Source organism: Solanum verrucosum, unplaced genomic scaffold, assembly GCF_900185275.1.
Source record: "Solanum verrucosum unplaced genomic scaffold, falcon-dt-bn FXZP01000268.1, whole genome shotgun sequence".
In the NCBI taxonomy this organism is placed as follows: Eukaryota; Viridiplantae; Streptophyta; class Magnoliopsida; order Solanales; family Solanaceae; genus Solanum; species Solanum verrucosum.
In genome coordinates, this window is record NW_026019957.1 from 3,940,746 (window position 1) to 3,955,738 (window position 14,993).

Here is a 14,993-nt window from a genome sequence, read left to right on the forward strand (position 1 = left end):
AAGGGATTTTTGTATTTTAATGAAAGAGTAGGGAAATATTGAAAATAGGTAAAGAAGTGTTGTGTATTTAAGTAATTTTTCCTATTTATTATTGGACTATTCAAAATTCTAAGTCTCAAACTTCAAATAATATATTATAAGAAAAAACTTTGAAAAGTATAAGAAATATTTATAAATTATATCAAAGTAAATACCTTTATGTATAAAATAAATTTTAAAAATTATATTACAACGTCGGGTTGAGTTTTTTCCGTTTAAACCAAACTAATCGAAGGTTTCTCGGATTTTTTTTAATGTCAAATCAAATTGAATCACTAATCAATTTTTTTTATTTAACTTTACTTGTGGTTTATTTTGATTTTTTGATTCAGTTTTGTTCACCCATAATCAAAATATCCTAAAACGTTGAATTAATTAATAAATCAGACATATCCATGTTTTATTTATAAATAAATATCTGTGATTACTTGTTATTATACATTTTTTATTACACATAATTTTACAAAGATTCACTAATATAATAAATCACCAATAGTAGTAACTTATTATTTTTTTGATAAATTTTTCACATGCTATGAATAATTTCTTCACATCGAGCATGAATCTTTTTTACAAAAACTAATATCATTTATATCATTATACGTATAAAATATAAACTTGTGGACCATATTTTATATTGCGATCCATGACAGAAATTATTAGCCATCTTTGTCTACATCGCTGGCAAGAGCCTTTAAAACGAAGAAAAATATCATAAATAGCTAAGATATGAAAAATGTGGTCATATGTTTCTGTTTCTCTTTGATTGTTGTGGTCACCTAATTAAAAGTAGGGAAAAGTTTGATATACTTTTCAATTTTGTCACTTAGTGTTGATTGTCTTTTATCATGAAAATAACACATATATACCTCTATGTTACACAAATGACTCACATATATCTTTTTCCTACAACAGAAGTGAAAAAGTTATTTTAAATTTTTTAAATTAAAAATCAATAATTCATGTAATGGCGTATTTTTTTAACTTTCTTTGCTTCAACGACTAATTCGAAGATTATTTTGATGGTCAAATTTATCTTTTTTCACTAATTCTTTTATAAAATTAATATATATGCCCCAATTTTTTTACAGATACAAAATTATATTATAATATGATCATAAAAAATAGTTTTAAATTACAATATAGCTGTAAAAAAAAATAGTTTTAAAATTTTCTTTTTCTTCCTTTTCTTCTCTTTTTTTCTTTCACATTTCTTTCTCTTATTTTTACATTTACACTAAAGAATGAAAAAAAAAAAATTAAAATAAGGATAAAAAAATCAAATAATAATAATTAAAGAAGTTAAAAAATAATTGATGCGTGCGAAAAATCAAATATACCTCTGACTTTTTTCAAGGATCATAGATATATTTCTACACAATTTTTGTTAAAATTTAAAAAATAAATTCAAAAACAATTTTTTTCGCTCTTGCTAGATGAAAAGGGTATATGTGAGCCATTTTTATAATGGTAGGGATATATGTGAGCTACTTTTATAACAAGACATATCAACTTTATATGGCAAAGTTGGAGGATATATCAGACCCTTTTTTTCTTAAAAATATAATCTTAGTAAAAAATGTTTTGTTAAAATGTCTGTGAGTTTCTTACTTATTTTTTTAGTGTTTGATAAGTATGCAAAAAAATATTATTTCAAAAATATTTATATAATCTAACAAAATATAATCTTAGATTTTTGCGATGTTTAATTGGAAAAATAGTGTAGCTAATGTGGTTTACTTTTATTTAATAGATTTAAATAATTTACAAGTGATAGGAAAAGAAACCAAGTGAAAATAGGTTTAAAAGAAGCTAAATTAAAGAAAATGAGAATATTGGCTAGAAACGCAAAACATTCAAATTGCCATTTTCTCCAATTTTATGTACACTATTTACAATATTTGTGTTGTGCACGCAATCAATACCATTAATTTTTATAATAATTGATTATATCTTTTATAATATGTGGAATGATATCATTATTTGAATGCACTACTATTTTAAAAGTGAGTTAAACATAAAATATAAGTTGTTTTTAAAATATGACACATAATTTTAAATTTTATTTTGAACTTTCACGGCTAAATACTGATTTTCAAATTAAGTAAAATTTCTATTAAAAAAATGTGAATAGTAATTTCTCTAGTTAAAAGGATAACTTAGAAGTGAAAGGAAATGAACAACCACAAATACTTTTTGCTTTTTTCATATAAATAAACAATAAAAAAAAACACAATTGCTACAATAAAATAATCTTTGTCCTTTAATTTTTTGGGTAAATCTTACATTTGAAAAGTAGTAGAAAGCTGACAAATACTTCCTTTCACTATATTAAAAATATTTGTTTACTTTTACTTCTCACTTTTAGCGTACTAAGAATATTATTTTTTATATTTTATCCTAAATATTAGTTACTTATTTTAAATTATTTTTAAAAACAATAAACTTATATATGAATTTATATGAATATTATGATAGAATACTCATATTAATCATTATTTAAGTGACATACAAAATTCAAATTTAATGCGAAAATCAAAGAAAAGATGTAGTGTGTAAACAAAAGGTCAAAAAAGGAGACAAAATAAAAATGAAATTGATATATAGATTAATTTATGTTATTTTAGTACATAATGAATTACCACCAAAATTAATGCCCCTCCATTCCTATTTATATGTCACCATTTTAGATTTCACGTCCCTTAACAAACTATGTAAGTTTATCATTTTAACTTTAATTAAAATTTTCTTGAAGTCAAGTTTTCATTAAATAAACATAAATTGATTTATTTTAATTAATTAAATTGCTAATGAATATGAATTACTCATTTTGTTTTTCTATGTGTGTCATTTATACTTTCAACGCTAATAACTCTTAAGAGTAAAATAGAAAGAATAGTGTCATTTATGCATTGATTTTGTTAAATAACAAATATTAAAGACCATATATTTTAAGGACGATATGTAAATGAGAATGAGGGGTGTCCCCGTCCCTATTTACTTGTCAAATATTTCATAATTTGATTTCTCTTTTTACTTGTCATTTTTGACAAATCAATGAAAGACAATACTTTTTTCCTATTATATCCTCAATTTATTAATATTGAGTTAATATCTTTGAAAAATATAGTGAGTAAATATGTTCGAAACTCTATCAATTAACAGGGGTAAAATTGTAAAACTCACCATATCAATAGTTATTTTCTTAGATATGTGGTACGCCAAATCAAATTTTGACAAGTAAATAGAAACAGAGAGAGTAATAATAACTTTTGAACTTTTTAATTTATTCGAACCGAATAGAAATGAATAACTAAGAAAATATAATTAACAAATAACTTTTGGATTTTCTCATATATCATATAAATAAGATTCTTTTTGTCAAAAAAATATTTTATTTAAAAAAAAAAGGGGAAAATGAATGTCATCTTTACAATTGTCAGAGCATTTATTTTGGTTGTTGGGTTTGGTGAATAGTTAGAAAATGTGTTAAATGTGTGTATTAGGTGAACAGTATATTCCGTTCTTTATTCTCTATTTATTGAGAGTTGAACAGTAGACCGTAGTTCTTCGAATTTAAAGAATTACTATTCACATTATTTCAATTTTTTATTATTTTATTATTATTTCTGTTATTTTGTAGTTAACATATTATTTTATATAAATTCATTAATTAAATCTCAAAAATTCGTAATTCTTTTTAAATGTAATATAATAATAAAAAATATTTATTTATTCACTATATTAAAAATACTTCCTTTATTCACTATATTAAAAATATTTATTTACTTTTACTTCTCACTTTAAGCATATTAAGAATATTTTTTCATGTTTACCTAGATATTAATTACTTATTTAATTTTAAATCATTTTTAAAGACAAACTTATATATCAATTGATATGAATATTATGATAAAATACTCATATAAATCATTAATTTAAGTGACATAACAAATTCAAAATTATTGCAAAAATCAAAGAAAAGATGTGTGTAGAAAAAAGGGAGTCAAAAAAGGAGACATATTAATGTTCCAAAAGTATGACGGAGGTAAAATGGTAAAACTCGTTATATCAATAATTGTTTTCTTGGATGTATCAAGTTAAATTTTGACAAGTAAATAGAAACAAAACTTTTGATTAATTAATTTAAATTGAATAGAAATGAATAACTAAGAAATTAACTTTTAGATTTTCTCATATATATCATATAAATAAGATTCTTTTTGTCAAAAAAATATTTTATTTTAAAAAAAAGGAGAAGATGAATGTCATCTTTACAAGTGTCAGAGCTTTAATTTTGGTTGTTGGGTGAATAGTTAGAAAATGTGTTAAATGTGTGTATTAGGTGAACAATATATTTCACTTTTTATTTTTCATTTACTGAGAGTTGAATAGTAGACATTACTTTGGTGTATACATCCGATGCGGATAATTTTTTTCTCTATTTTTACACTCTCTATTTCACCTTTTTATTATTTTATCATGATTTCTGTTATTTTGTAATTAACATATTTCATATAAGTTAATTAATTAAATCTTTAATATTCGTAATTCTTTTTAAATGTAATATAATATTTTTTTAAAAAAAATTATTTAATATATATTAGTTTCATCTCAAATTAATAATATTTCAATTTTTTTTTTTTTTTATCACTTTAATATAATTTGACTTATTATTAATATTCACTATAAAGAATGCACAAAATTAAATGGTCTATAATTGTTCAAACTATTCGCGATCCACGTTCCCAAAAGAAGAAATATTTTGCGATGAAATAAGAATCGTGCCGAAAAGATATTGAACGTGCATTCGGAGTTTTGCAATCACATTTTGTATTTTATTAATGATTTCACTTTTATTTGAATTGTCCATTAATTTGTATATTATATGATATTTGCTTGCAATTTATGTTATTTGAAAATTTAAAATAAAATATACTTTTATATCAGATAAAGATTTTGAAAAAAATAAAATTTTATATCACAAGAAAATTATATTAATTGATTATTTCAGAAAAAGAAAGAAATAATCTATATTATGAAATAAGAAAATAATTGATTATGTTCCGTTTATGACGCCAAAAAAATGTGCATTTGGGATGAGGCGAAGACATTAAATCAGTAGGGAAATAGCATAGCTAGTATTGACCTGACCCCCTGTTCAATAACTTAAGCCTACTATTTCTTCAAGATACGAAACGAACAGCCGAAAATAGTTGTTCCTATTGTACTAATAGCTTCTAATTTGTGGAGACTTGCTTGCTCCCTTGGGCATTGTTTCCATAGGAACTTGAGAAGGGATACAAATAGAGGAGTTAATAAGGTTTTGCAATTCGCTTGAAAACATTCACAATAAGAAAGTGCTGCAAGTTAAAATAAGAAAGAATTATATTTAATTGATTACTTCGGAAAAAGATAGAAAGAATTTATATATATATATATATATATGAAGAAAGTAAATTGTGCATTATAGCAAACTATTAATCTAAAATAAATATTATAGCTACAGTTTCATTTAATTCTAATTTGTAGCAAACACATTGTCATTCGTCTCTCTCCCCTGAATCTCGCTTGCCATTCTCTGGCTCGCCTCTCTCACTTTATACAAACACAAATGTATAAATTGTATTTGTGTTTGTATAAAGCGAGAGAGAACTGTATATACAAATACATATCTCTTCGTCCTATACATTTATAATTATACAAATACAAATCTTCCCATGTCCAGTTCTCTTTTGCCTTTTTCTCTTTCTCGCTATATACAAACACAAATTATACAAATTACAATGTATGATTTGTGTTTGTATAAAGCGAGAGAGATATATTTTAGAGATTTGATATACAAATACAAATGTTTTAACTCGATTCAATTGTATACAAATTCAAATTTTATGCAGATATACAAACACAACCATTGATACATATACACAATAGTTACATATATATACAATTATATAACCGATATACATATACAATCGATACAATATTATACAAATGAGATGCATGCGCATCAGATGCCTACGATTTATACAAATCAGATGCTCAATAGCAAACTATGTTTGTATGGAGCGCAAATAACAAAATTGTATCTATAGAGCGCTAATATGATTTTTATGTTTGATATTTCTAAAATTTATTTTTATATAGTTGGAGTAATTAATATGTGATACTAAAAGAATATAACTTGGTGATTATATAAGTTACATAAAATATAATTAACCATTTTCTTATCAATTTATACATAATAAATAATATACTTTAATATTAAAATGTCATGCTCCAACAGACTTTAGACAAACCAAAGAACAAAAAGAAACATCAATTATAAGACTGGGTTCTTTGGAATATTGTACTCTCTCTTGCTCAAACATGAATTGCTTCTTGCTCTTTTTTTTTTAAAAAAAAAGTTTTTCACTCCATGTTTGATATCCACATTAAAGTCTGATTAATTTGAATTCACGTTAGATAGGACCCCATTTGGGGGAGGGGGGGAGGGGAGGGTAGTGCTTCTTGTCAAAGATTTTTCTATATTCAGAGTTTGAATCTAAAATTTCTAATTAAAAAAAGAAGCAGCCACATCCATTACGCTACATCCTTTGATTATCTTGCTTTTGCTCTCTCAATACTTTCAATGAATGTATATATTATGCAAAGAAAGAGAACTCATATAATAATACATATTTCAACATCATAAGTTAGAAACAAACATGGAAATAGTTTTTTTTTTAAAAAATAGAATAAGAAAAGTACAAAAGAAGAGGGAATGTTTTCCGGGTTAATACCTCAGATGGTCACTCAACTATCTAGTCTTTCCTCAGAAAGTCACTCACATGGTGACTTTTTAGTGAAAATTAAAAGTTGAGTGACTTTCTGAGGCAAAAGTGGATAGTTGAGTGACCATCTGAGGTATTAACCCAACATTTTCCTACTATTTTTCATTTTCCCACTAATTCCTTGTAAAATTGGAATCCTAATAAATGCTCTCTTTTGTCCGAATTAAATAAATTATTGAGATTTTTTTATAATTCAAAATAAGTAAATTGTTCTAAGTCTGAGGTAATTATTGAAACTTTTTTCCATATTTAGCATTTTTTTAATATAATAGTTTGGGAATAATCAAAAGAGCAATAGGGTAAAAGAAACATATTATTTATGTCTTTAAATATTTTTCTTAAGTGTCATACTCAATAATTCGCTAAATATGATTTGGTATATTTACAATATTATTATACCAAACAAGATATTAATAATACACAAAGTTAATTGCATATATTATTCTTTTGTAATGCACTTTACCAAACGACCCCTTAGTAATGCTTACATTAGTAATATCAAATAAGAATAATGTTGAATGAGGTGTATTATTTTGTTGTGCATAGTATAATTCTGTTGAATAAGTTGTATTAATGTGCACAAGAATAATGTTGAATAAGGTGTATTAGTAATGCTTAAATTAGTAATGTTTGCATTAATAATACTTATATTTGTTATGATAACATTATTTCTTATACATTGTTTGGCATATATAACTTCTATAAAAAAATATTATTTATAAAAATACCCTCCACACTGGCCCGCTATCCACGTGTCAAAATTTGAATGGATTCTCATACAACTTTTATTGGTTATGTCTAACACAAAATAAAATTTCTCAACTTGTTTACGTGACTATATATACCATGCTTGTTATCTGCTCAAAGCACCAAAAAAATTTAAAAACACTTTGAGATATTAAGTTTTTATTAATTATAATCTGCAAAATGGCAACTACTAAATCTTTTTTAATTTTAATTTTTATGATATTAGCAACTACTAGTTCAACATTTGCTACGTTGGGAGAAATGGTGACTGTTCTTAGTATTGATGGAGGTGGAATTAAGGGAATCATTCCGGGTATCATACTCGAATTTCTTGAAGGACAACTTCAGGTAAAAATATTTTTTTATGTATGTACGTAAGTATGGCATTACTATCGTTTTTCTTTTTTTTTTTACGCTTGAATTGTATTATTTTGATGCTTATTAGTTATAGATAATATTAGTAATTGTACTTCTATATTATCGATAGGGTCATGATAAAGCTAATTATTATTATATAAATAAATCATGGTTTTCTTATGTTACAACTTATTTACTATTTTTGTAGTAATTGTTTTTGATTTATTCATTGACTTTTATATCGAAGTATATATATTTCCACAGATATTTATTTCATATGTAAACAAGATGGTACAAAAGAAAACCCTAACCTAGCTATTTATTTTATTTCCTCTTCCAACTTTGTACACTTTTTGAATTAGTAGACATGGCTGGGAGTGGACCCATGTTGAGTGAAGGGGTGTCAAGCGTTACCCTTTTCTCGAAACTTTTTATTAAATATATATATATTTAATGAAATGACACTACTAATTGACTGTAGTTACCTATTGGGTGTTTTACTATTCAAGGATGTTCATACTTTAAGACAAGTAAAAAAAAAATAAACCTTGCTGGTCAGATTATCAAAACGGAACTATAACTTCTGTTCTCTTTTTTAAGAGAAAAAACGGAACTAAAAAAATTTAAATAAAATGCCTAAGTCTGGGCTCAAACCCAAGCCTCCAAGGCAAATTTGAACAACATTAACTACTGAGCTATCTTTCTTTTCTATATCAATAGTGTTCAACAATTAGTATATATCCAAAATTATTGATATTTATCATATATACTCGCAAAAAATTTTCGACGAAGATTGTTCATGATCTGACCACTCTCGCTAATTAGGTGTAGCTTCGCCCCTGACATGTTGGTTCTTTGATTGATTTTGTAGTAGAATTGAACTCAAGACCTTTTCTATCTTAAAACTAGTCTAAATGAATGAGTCAAGGATATAACCTTCTTATATGTATGATAAATTTTTAAATTATTTTTCCTTCTATAAATTTCGACACCGCTTTCTAAAAATTCTGCATACGGCGTAAACCCCACCATACTATTGACTCACAACTATTTGGTTGGCTTTAAAAAAGATCTGTATAAACTTGAAAAATAATTTTTTGAGCCTGATACAACTCATTTAAGATGAACAATTCACATATGTTTTTATATATATAAATGTCTTTGATTAATGAGTGAACAGTGGTGGAGCGAGAATTTTTAATAAGGCGGTTTAAAATTTGAAGAAGTAAACACATGAACTAATCGAAGAGGATTCGACATCTACTATGTATACATAAAAAAAATAAAAATTAACCATGCATAAATAGTAATATTCTCCACCAAAGGGGGTTCGTATGAACCCCTGAATGTATGTTGGCTTCGCCCCTGTATATAGAGATGTTGAAAATCTACCTTGTAATTTTTTGTCGAAGGGTTCGGGTGAACCCCCGCCACCCACGTAGGTCCACCCCTGTGAGTGAATTGTTTTTGTTTCAATTTATATGACTTACTTTCTTTGTCGTCAGGAATTGGACAATAATACAGATGCAAGACTTGCAGATTACTTTGATGTAATTGGAGGAACAAGTACAGGAGGTTTATTGACTGCTATGATAACTTCTCCAAATGAAAACAATCGACCCTTTGCTGCTGCCAAAGATATTGTACCTTTTTACTTCCAACATGGCCCTCAGATTTTTAATTCTAGGTACATATACATATTTATATTCCTCTGGTTTAATTTATTTATTTAATTTTAACTTGATACGGAGTTTAAGTGTGAAAAAAGATTTTTGAGTCTTCTGATAGTCAAACATATCAATATTTAATATTGTGGTCTTAAACATGTCTAGTTGAAAGTTGAAATCAAAGAGTCACTATAAACTAAAAACAATTACTTACTCTCTTTGTTCTAATTTATGTGGCACTTTTCATTTTTCGAGAGTTAAATAGTTTAAGTTTGACCTAGAATTTGCGCATGAAATCTGCAAATTTTTTGAAATGAAATTTATATACTTGTAAATTACGTAAAAAGTACAACCAATAAATATATCCGAAAGCAATGAAATATTCAGTATTTTTGTATGTAATTGAGTAAACTTTTGAGATAGGATATAATTAACTCCAAATATATGAGATTTCTATTCTTTATACTTATATATTTAATTTGGTTACATTATTATATTATGCAGTGATCGTCCAATTATTGGCCCAAAATATGATGGAAAATATCTTATGCAAATTCTTCAAGAAAATTTTGGAGAAACTCGTTTGCATCAAGCTTTGACAGAAGTTGCCATCTCAAGCTTTGACATCAAAACAAACAAGCCAGTAATATTCACTAAGTCAAATGTAAGTCAAAATAATTATAGTGATTTGTACCGAGAAAAATGTTTTTGAAAACAAGTGAATTTTTTATTTATTTTCTAGTACGTTGGTAAATAGATACAAAAATATATATTATCTTAAAAATATGTATATGTAATCTAACAAAACATTTTGATGGTGAGATCGGACGTGTTTAGGAGTAGTTTTAACGGTGACAGTGATTCAGTGACGTAGCCACTAATTAGGTATGTCAAAATATTAAGAAGTAAAATCGTGTAGAGGTCAAGAAGTGTCTATGTAATATACACTAACTTATTTTCGTAAAGAAAATATTTTGACTAATTTTAATTTTTTTTTTTAAAATGCAGTTAACAAACTCTCCAGAATTGGATGCTAAGATGTATGACATATGTTATTCCACAGCAGCAGCTCCAACATATTTTCCTCCACATTACTTTGTTACTAATACTAGTAATGGAGATAAATATGAGTTCAATCTTGTTGATGGTGGTGTTGCTACTGTTGCTGATCCGGTACTAATATTACTTTCGATTCAATTTTTGAGTTTTTTCGAAATATCTAATCAATACTATTATGTGTTGTACGTGTGTTATGTGTAATGCAGGCGTTATTATCCCTTAGCGTTGCAACGAGACTTGCAGAAGAGGATCCAGCATTTGCTTCAATTAGGTCATTGAATTACAAGCAAATGTTGTTGCTCTCATTAGGCACTGGCACTAATTCAGAGTTTGATAAAACATATACAGCAGAAGAGGCAGCTAAATGGGGCATTATATGATGGATGTTAGCTATACAGCCAATGATTAATGCAGCAAGTTCTTACATGACTGATTATTACCTTTCTACTGCTTTTCAAGCTCTTGATTCACAAAACAATTACCTCAGGGTTCAAGTAAGTCCCAACTTTATTATTATCGGGAAGCTTACATAAATCTCACTAGTTTGCAATATTACCCATTTTACATGTATCTAGGATACATGGTCAAAATTATAGTTCTAGATACATTATTCTATCCAAGTGGATTCACATGGATCTCTAGAATCAGTGACGGATTCAGGATTTACATTAAGGGGGTTCAAAAAAAAAAAAAAAGAGTAGTGCCTAAGATTTGATCTTGGATCCTTAAGGTGAGTTTTGAACCCCTCGACCATTGAGTCAACCTCTAATCTTACATTTAGGAGGCTCAAAATCAATATATAGACATAAAAATTCTTAAAATTGCCTTAAATATACAACGAGCATAATTTTTTGTCGTGAACCCCCTCGTCAACCTCTAGGGCCGCCCCTGTCTAGAATACATTAACAAATCTTGCTCGCTCTCTCCAATCTCACTTGCCACTCTCCCATGTATTTGATATTCTAGATACATGCGAATCTCACTCGCCGTATGTTCTTCCTACTTTTGTGTATACATATATCTAAGTATGTTTTTTCTTAATATATGATAGGAAACTCTTAATAAGGGTAAGATACGTAATATTTTAAAAGTATATATGATAGTAAAGTATGTCTAATTATGTAGTTTTTTCATTATTATTATTTTATAATATGCATGTCATATATATTTTCTTTGCTAACGATATGAGTATATTTAATTCCAGGAAAATGCATTAACAGGCACAACTACTGAAATGGATAATGCTTCTGTGGCTAATATGGAATTATTAGTACAAGTTGGTGAAAGTTTATTGAAGAAACCAGTTTCCAAAGACAATCCTGATGAAACCTATGAGAAAGCTCTAAAGAGGTAAAACTCTTAGATGCGTTCGATTCTATCGGTGCTTCAAATAATTCTTTTCTTTTTGTCATATTACTATATCTCATCAGTAAATATTATTCATATTAGTTATCTTATAAATTTATTTTATTGCTAATTAAAATAGTTTATTTCGTTGTAGGTTTGCAGAAATGCTCTCTGATAGGAAGAAACTCCGAGCAAACAAAGCGTCTTATTAATTCAAGGTCTCGGATTGTAGTAGTAACCTTACTATGCTAAATAATAAGCGCTTGCAATATTTATGATTGCGCACATTTAAGGAGTTTGAGGGATAAATTTCATTAGAAATGTCTCTCTATGTAAAGAGTGTTTGGATTATGTAACCTTTTGGTTGTGTTTAATGTTTGAATAAATTATGGTGATTTTGTGTTATGACATTCGAATCTTCTTTTCTAAGAAAAAAGAAAAAAAATACTATTGTTGCGGCCAAATCGCACACGCAAGTGCACGTGATCGTTCAAGTATTAAAGTGACTCTTTTTAAGAGCCGGGTATCGTACCCACAAGGACTTACTCTTAGAAATACTTAATTCCTATAACTTTTAGCTCACACAAGTGTATTTCCAGATTTCAAAGTTGATTTATTTTCTACTTCTTTACTTAAAACAAAATGTAACAAAAGCGATTCAATTACAAAGGGTTAAAAACAATGATTTGGTGAAGTCCAGGGCTGCAACTTCTATTAGGATTCATGCAATCAATATCATTTAAATGGGTAATTATCAACTATCGAATCAATGAATCACAAGGTTAGATGTATGATCATGGTCTCCCGACCTCTAATCGCCTAAGATTAATAACACCCTAACTACATCGTTGAGCGGGGATAGGATGGATTAAATATCGAGCATTACAATTTCTTCCTGTATGGTGACCCAAGCAAGGTTTCTAGGTATATCCATATCCTAGATACGAATCAACCCTAGCTATTTAGAGTTAAATATGCTCCTTATGCCCCATGTTCTATCCTCTTATTCCTCTCCCGAGTTCAAGTTGGACAATGAATTTATTTCTATGGTGATCAATCATGAAATACTGAAAATAAGAACATAAGAAAGATTCATATGATAGTTGACATAAACCCAATAACAAACTCAATAGATTACAATCATCCTGTAGCCACAACCCTAGAACTAGGGTATTTAGCTACTCATAATCCAACAATCAATCAAATAATGTTCAAGAATCATCAAGAGATCGAAAGGAAAAGAGGTTAAGAATTAACCCTAAAACTAATAAAAACGTACTCCAAAGTCATCGTTCTTCAAAACCCAAAAAAAGAATAAATAATAAAATAAAATAACGACCTATTTATACTAAAAGTCAAAACGGCCAAATCTAGGACTTCAATGCACGACGCGGAGAGGCTGCTCAGATTTGACTCTGGGCGAATTTATCGTCTCCGCGACGCGGAGCATTCGACTTGTGATAGCTTCCTAAAATTAATTCTGGGACTCCTCTCCGAGACGCGGAGAGGGCATGACAATGCCTTAGCGGCTTTTCCTCCAGCTTCTTCCTTGCTCTCTTTTGACTTGAATCCTCTATGTTCTTCCATTGTCCCTTTTTGCACTCGTTTCTCCAATTAAGCTCACCTACACAACTAATCATGTTGGTTAGCTCATAAACAATTAAAAGACTCTATAAGACTACAAACGAATACATTTCGACTTCAAACTAGGCTTAAATGCGGGATTATTTAGCATTATTTATATGCCTAAGATCACTACCCCACACTTAAAGCTTTATTCGTCGTCGAACAACTACTAACTACTCCTAGTCCTAGACCCACTACATTGGTTTTGTGCATCCGCTACTATCTTCCAAGGATCTGTTCACAATTCACACTAGCATGTTTTCATTCATAATATGCATGACTCATGTATATGATTGGACAACTTGTTGCAATCAACACATTCACGACATATGCATCATTACCTATCACCTATCCTTCATACAACAAGTGCCCCTCACTCCAATGAATAGTTCACACACTCAGCTTAGCAAAATTGAATATGATTTAAGGACTTTTACAAACAATCTCACTCTTACTCAACAACAACATCGCACATGCATGCACTGAGACCCATAAGCATGCCCATTATGTACATCTCTACTAATAAAGAGTGTTATGTTCAAAATTAAACAGGACTTGTTCTGGTTGTAATGTAGGCTTAAGGTAAGGGAGGATTCGTTTAGATGAAATTAGTGACTATCCTCCCTAATGCACTATATTTAGATTTCTTCTTACATTCACAACTTTTTCTTTTCGTTAGCCCCCCCCCCCCCTTCTCCATCATTTTTTCCTAAGATTCCACTAGTATTACTAACCTCACCTTCGTGATTACTTGCCCCTTTATTTTCTCTAAACAATTTGTTTTTGACACTCAACAATAGCCACCCTTGACTTAGAGATTTCTCTCAAGTTAAGGTGCATAATGCCCTTTATAGGGCCACGGCCATCATCAAGGTATTCACTAAGTTAGCCACCTTCAACTTGGGTTTCTCCTAGTTGAAGTGCACAATGTCTTAAGGACCAAGGCCAATCTCAGATTCACAATCATGGGGTATTATTTTACCTTTTCTTTCATTCTTCCCCAACAACTACACATTTCCACCCTATCTACTCTTTCCGCTGCTTTTACCTTTCTTCCTAACATAGTGCATTAGGGGTTGGGATCAAAACTACAGTATCAATAAAAAGAGATGCGACTTATTATGTGGGTTAGAATAAAATCAAGGCTAAAAGGCTCAATTGGGTGAAACGACCCCAAAAATGCCCGAAAATGTGCTTCGAAAACACCTAAAATTGTAATTTCCATATATCTCAAAATCCGTGCATGATTTCGGAAATTCGACTTCATATTCTTATTCAGGGGGTCAAATTGAGTGGGAAATGGGTCTAACCCGAATTT

The 14,993-nt window shown here is 28.4% G+C and overlaps 1 pseudogene across 1 annotated transcript; it reads left to right on the forward strand.

The window, feature by feature from the left end:
* Window positions 1-7,757: 7,757 nt before the first annotated feature.
* On the forward strand, window positions 7,758-12,261 carry LOC125814408 (patatin-17-like; annotated as a pseudogene). Its single transcript, XR_007442120.1, has 7 exons — window positions 7,758-7,967; window positions 9,482-9,663; window positions 10,148-10,307; window positions 10,652-10,816; window positions 10,909-11,196; window positions 11,907-12,052; window positions 12,204-12,261. The product of XR_007442120.1 is annotated as a patatin-17-like (transcript).
* Window positions 12,262-14,993: the final 2,732 nt, after the last annotated feature.